Raw genomic sequence first — 7,150 nt, forward strand, 5'->3', positions numbered from 1 at the left:
GTTCATGTTGAAATTGCATATGCAGTGAACATGACAGGAATGTAACTAACAGACAGTTTCTTACGAGTAAGTTCATTGCAAACAGTTTAATTTTTAATTACAATTATTGTTCAAGTTGTTTGTTAGTATATTAGTTTATAGTTTAAGCTGATAGTTTAAGTTGTTATTTTAAGTTGATAGCTTAAGAGAGTGATAAATTCCTAAAGTTAAGAAGAAGGATTAAAATTTCATTACATAAACTTTCATTACATAAGGCCTTAATAATCAAATCTAAATCCTCTAGCTGAGAGGAAGTTTGACCAATCATAGGATGTCTCATCCTCATCCCTAGAGTCGAAGAAAATCATATGCCTTCTCAACATTCTTCTTCTTCTTCTTCTTCTTCTTCTTCTTCTTCTTCTTCTTCTTCTTCTTCTTCTTCTTCTTCTTCTTCTTCTTCTTCTTCTTCTCACCCTGAGAGCTCTATGGATTATTTCCTCATCTTGATTAGGAGGATGTTTTGCAGCATAAAAACCTCAACAACAACATCTTGTTTCTGAGGATGGTTTTGTAGCACAACACTCTCTACAACAACAACATCCTTATTCTCAGCATTTTTGGTAGCTTGAGCAAGAGAAATCATTTAGATTCCTTTGGATGAAGTTGTTTTTGTGTTATGGTTATTCTGATTTTATATTGTCCCTTCTGATTCTTCATCCTCTTCTCTTGGAAGTTTAAAAACCAAAAGATGCTCGCATAGTTTGCTTATTATTGGTTCTTTAATTCTGTGCACTTTCTCTTCTCTTGGAAGTTGGAAAGATCATTTGCCTACCTCGAGTTATTCAAATTTATTCTTCCATTCTTAGAAATTCATTTTACATATATTTTTATGTACTTAATGGAAATGTGTACTTAATACAACTAATTTTGATATCAATTCAAAAATGATATATTGCTGATTGCGGTATGATACTATTGACATTTATTCATGAACAATATCACAATTATTATTAGGCTAAATCGTTGTTATATTGGGAGCACTTTCCAATTTACTACAACGGTCACAAAACCGTGACTGAAAGTACCGCATAAACAACAACACGCTACATAATAATAACACGCTACATAACAACGCATGGACCTACGTGATTATATACCTATTCCAATTGTTGTTAAATTCCTTTTTCATAGTAGTGTAGCGACGAAACTACTTATATAAATAAAACTCATACAAATGATTCTCAATCTATATAAGGAAAACAGAAAGAAAAAAAAAGAGGTACCACAATGATGGCTAAATTAACAAAAGCCTACAAGTTGGGTGACAAATTTCCAATCGAGTTTAGTGTCGTATATACAATACTTGATGGCCATCATTCTTCGCTTTTTATGAGTTATGTTGCGTTCCTTTGATGTAGCAATGTTTTTATATTGATAAATGATTGAAAAGATGTACCAGAGGAGGTGAAAGAGAGTATATGGACAAACATGAAGTTATTAATTTTAATTTTCATCAATTCGATATTAATTTATATAATTACTGATACATACTTATTAATGTAACTATGTAGTTGACGTTTGGGTTTTCCGATGATTATAAGTTGAAAAAAAGTGGATCCCTTATGTTGATACGTATTGAAGGGGCTTTAAGTCAGGGCTCACACGTGACTACATTAGGGAGCCTATTGCACTTCCCTGGGTGAGATATATAATTTTATTGACAAAAAGGTTTGGAAAAAGTTCGTGAAGTCTCGTAGTTTTGAGGAGTTCATGGCTAGTACTAATTGTATTTTTGATAAGTTTATGCTTATTCTTTATAGATACAACCATGCAAGTTAAAAATTTTCCTATATTAAAAACAAATTAAAAGTGAATCAGGAAAGCAGAACCAGACAAAGAATAAATACCCCCATAGATTATCTCGTGGGAGATATATGAAACTTGAGAAAACAATGATTGTTGAAAAAAGATAACATATAGGAGATGAGGACTCCATGAGTCGTGATTTCAACCCATCTCCACCATCACGACATGAGAAGTGGAAAAGGGCTCGACAAAGACCAAATAGAGACTACACTTCAGATACCTCAAGATTAGTCGTTGAGAAAATTGTAAGTAGGGTTTATTGTGCATATGTCATGTGTTATTTAAATTGCTTTGGTAATTAACAATGTATATCTTATCTTGTTGTGTAGGATTCGTTGATTGTGTCGACTCGTGAAGGTTCCTTTGTTCCTGAACCACGAAACGATATATTAATATAAGCAATAGGAAATAAGAAGCATGGTGGGCGTGTCCGTGGAATTGGAGATGGCATTGGCTTAAAAGTATGGTTTGGTACATCTAGAAAAAAACACCAGACATGTGAAAAAAGAAATTATTAAAGATTTTGAGAGGAAGTTGGAAAGTCAAAAGAAAGAATTTAAAGATGTGTTAGCAGGGAGCGAGAAAATCGCAGGAAAGATATAGAAGAGTCAAATGTGGTATGTGAGAATATTGTGATATATGAATGTATAATATGTATCGTGTCGATTCTATTTTGTATTCCTGTTATTTTTATGATGTAGAGTAGGGGTGTCCGAATCCAAACCGATCCAAATAAAAATCGTAAACCGATCCAAATAAAGATCGTAAACTGATCCAAAAAACCAAAAACTGCAAAAAAAACTAAATATTATTGGATGTATTTGGTTGTCATTTTGTAAAAACCCCACAGTTCAGATCAGATTTCAGATTGATTTTTTAAAACCGATCCAAACCAAACCAAACCAAACCACGAGTATATATTTTATACTTTTTTATTTTTTTATTAATATGATATGTTACGTTAATTTATTAGTAGATAATACTTATTTTCTTAATACTATTTCTTAGTTTAGTTAAATCTATTTATTTTTATTATTTCATTTGTTTCAACCATAATCGATTATTCTCTTTTTGTAATATTAATTTTTAATATACTATATTTTATATATTATTTCACATATATTATTTAATAGCAATTTTATAATCTTAATCAATAATAAAATTTGTAATTTGGATATCCAAAAACCGATCCAAAATAAACCGCATGAAATTGGATCGGATTGGACTTTTTAATTAATCATCCAAAATCGAACCGAACCACAAATAAATTTATCTTTGGATCAGATGAATTTTGACCTTAAAACCGATCCAAACCAACCATAATCACCCTTAATGTAGAGAATCAGTGGAACCGTCCCACAATGTACACATGAAAATTGTGATGATCAATTTCCTGAAAGAACTGTTGTACGTGGTGCCAGCATAAAAGGAATTTGTTTAGCCACCGCTATCGATAATGAGATCCATAATGATTTTCATTTGATCGATTGATCGATTATAGAGATATAAAAAGATTTGGTCATTAGAAATCAGTGGTTGAACATAGGGTTACTACAGGTTTGGTGCACGTAAGTAAATATAATTGAATATCTCATTATGGTACATTCATTGTTTTATATAAAACTAATTCCTTACTTATTTTTTGAAATTTGTTTAAACATTTAGGTACATTGACTGTGTTTGCATAGAACTAAATAAATTGGATACTTATGGATTCTTGGATCTAGTTAGTATTCGATTTACAAATAATTCTCTAAAAAAGATTGAAACATACATAACATCACGATCATTAGATGCGGGAAAAAACTGTTACTTAGTACCATTTCTCAATGCATGCGTAATTTTGAAATTATGATTTCTCTGTTATAGTTAGTTTCCATGTAAAAATCTTTAGTGAGAGTAAGTTCTTTTCTTTTTGCTCTTACTCCATTGTTAATTTCAACCAACACCTCACAATCCTACTCTTGATATGCGTAACGACCCGATTTTTATTTCCTTATTTAATTATTAGGTTTTTATGTTATTAATTATTATTTGTGTGAGAATAAATTATTTGTTTTGTTTTGTTGATTAAATATGTGTGTTATTTAATTAATTAAGTGAGTATGTGAATACTAGTATATGTCTAGTAATGAGCCTAATTAATTAGAATATAGAATTAGGTGGGTTAATCCCAATTTGTTAAAATGAGTTAGTAAAGAAAATTAGGGTTTTAGAGTCATAACTATTTTGAAGAAAAAAAAAGAAAAGAGGCTAGAGAGAAAGAGAAGAGAAGAAAAAAGAGAAAGGAGAAGAAATTGGAGATTCTTGAAGTAGAAGGACTAGAGATTTAAGGTAAGAGTGTGACTCCAAGTGATTATAAGTAGATATAAGTGGGTAATGATGATTGAGTTAGAAAATGCATGATTTGGAATGGGTAGTTTACTATTTCTTGAGTTTTGCTTTGGAATTGGTATGTTTATCCTTAAATTATGTGAAACCTAACTTGTATTCTTGAATCTATATGAGATTCTATGAATGGGTATGTGAATAACATACGATTTAGTGTATGTATGTTGAATTTGAGAAAAACCTAACTTTTGAGATTGTGTAGAATCCATAAAATTAATGTTTGAAGCAGGTTTTGATACTAGTAAGTGATGCATACATGTTATGTTGATGATATAAAACATTTGATTATTGATAGAGAAGGTTTAGGGCTTTGAAATGGGGTTGAAATTGAGTTTATAAACATAAAAATCTGGTTTTTTGGTTTTGGTACAGTGGTAACCGGTTACCAGTATATGGGTAATCGATTACTACTTGAAAAATAGCGTTTCTGGACGTTTTAGCAGGGTGTAACCGGTTACAGTTTTGAGGGTAACCGGTTACCTCTATTTGGACAGATTTTTTTCAAAACTTCAAAAATTCATATATTTTGAACCATAAGACCGTTTTGAGCGCCATTCGAAGCGTTGGAAAGCTAATGCAATAACCTTTATAATGGAACTAAGTTTGTTGGTATTAGATAATTTAATCATTATGTGGTTGTGTAAATGACATGTATTTAAGTATGTGTACGTCATGAACTAATGTTATACTATGTTTGAATACAAGCGATTGAATGTGTGTGCTAATTAATGCATTGTTGGGATTGAAATCATGTTGTGTATGTTGTGCAATGTTGGAAGAGATGTTATTATGTATGGTAAGAGGTTGAGATCGTGTTATTTGCACGAGTCTTGTTACTTACACACTTACACAAGCATGAGTCTTTGAAAGAGGCAATGTCGGGTAATCTTGCGAAGATTATTTTCTTGTCCCAAACCTAACGCCGACTGGGGTTTGAAAGCTCAACGCTGAAATGGAGCTTTAGAGCTGGTTATCTAGTCTAAGAGATGGACAATCGGCTTGCCGGAAATGATAACGGAGGGATCCACATGCATATTGCATAGAGTCACACTTAAGTCGCACGTGTCGGTGTAAATTGTTGTTGTTGTTGTTGTGTGATTATGTGATATGATTGTGTGAAACGATTTTGATGGATATGCATATTGTAACGACCGTTTTTCTTTAATTCCTTATTTATGTGAATTAATTGTGATCTATGTGTTAATTATATGCTTGGTTGATTTTATATTGTTTTATTTGGGAATTATTAGTATATAATATAAGATAGTAAGTGTGATTGATAATTGGGCTTAAGTCGGTATTAGTAAGTAAGGGGTGTTAGTTAGAGCCCATTAGTAATTTAAGATAGTAAGGGTTTAACTAAGACTAGGGTTTTAGAGGAAATAGAAATTGGAAGTTCATTTTGGGGTTTTTGGTGAAAGAAGAGAAGAGTAGAGTGAAGAGAAAGAGGAGAATCTCAAGGTTGAAGATAGAGTTGGCTTCAATCCAAAACCTAAGGTAAGGGTGGGATTCTTTCATGCTAAAGGGATGTATGATGATGTTTTGGGTGGGGTTTTGATTATATGTTGTTATCCATGATTGTGTAGAAATTGAATAGAGATTGTTAGATTTTATAATTGACTTCTATGAAATTGTGAATCTAAGCATGATTGAAGATGTTATGATGTTAGAAGACCCATAATAGGTGTTATAATTGTGTCTATAACATGTATTCTACCGATATTCGTGATGCTTGGTGTTTTCCAACTTGATTGGGTTGAGTTTAGGGGTTTTTGGATGGGTTTCGTATGCTGTTTTCTGTGTTTGGGGTTTTCTGAAAATTGCCAGTTCGCGCCGCGAACCCTTATGCGCGCCGCGAACCTCTTGGCAGAAACTTGGGGAAAACTGGATCTGCTCAGTTCGCGCCGCGACCCCTTGTTGGCGCCGCGAACTGCTTGGCAGAAAGTTGGGGATTTTTGGATTCGCTCAGTTCGCGCCGCGAACCTTGTTGGCGCCGCGAACCCTGTTTTGCAGAATTTTTCCTAAACTTTGAAATGATGTAACTTTTGAACCGTAACTCCTTTTTAAATGCCGTTTGAACCTATGCGAAGCTATAATTGAGACCTTTCTAATGAATATGATTTAGGAATGCTTATAAACCTTTTTAAATCCTTCTTTAAATGTATTTGTTTGATGTTATGATTTGTGTGGTGAAGTGGTGTGTTGTTGTATGTTGATGCAACGTAGCGACGTGATTGGGAAGTGGTGAATTACTATAAAAGTAATGATGTTTAGTCGGTATTTGTGATGTATTTGTGAATGTCGTGTTTGTATGGATGTTGCATTTAGTGAGTCACATCCATTGCATAAAGAGACGGTGGCCTTAATGGTATAAAGTGACGGTGGCCTTAATGACAATTAGCGACGGTGTGCCCAATGGCAAATCTTGAGACGTGGGAGTTTTACTCCAAATGGTACCACATGCATTTGCATAAGTCGAGTCACATGTGAATTGCATTCGAGTCTTACTTGATTATGATGTGGTGACTTGATGATGAGATGTTTGTTGCGATTGTGTGGAATTTTACTTGCGAATTGTATATATTGTCATAGTTGAATTGATGACATTGTTATCGTTCCTTAAGTTGATTATGTGTTGTGAAATCATTGTATTGAGTATGGGGATGAGAAGTGGTGACCAATGTATGATCTTTTCTCTTGCTTAGAATATTATCATACGTTTCTTTATAATGAATGATATCTCACCCCTTATGTTTGAATGTTACCCTCCGTTGGTAACGTGCAGGTAACGACGTGGAGTAGCCGTGTACCTTATAGCTCGAGTCGGTGTGTCAATGCTCTGATACGTAGCACTCGGGGGGATGTTTGCGATACTTGCTTGTGTCTTGTTTTATGTTGATTATCTTTTCTTGAA

The sequence above is a fragment of the Vicia villosa genome, linkage group LG1 (assembly GCF_029867415.1).
Source record: "Vicia villosa cultivar HV-30 ecotype Madison, WI linkage group LG1, Vvil1.0, whole genome shotgun sequence".
Lineage (NCBI taxonomy): Eukaryota > Viridiplantae > Streptophyta > Magnoliopsida > Fabales > Fabaceae > Vicia > Vicia villosa.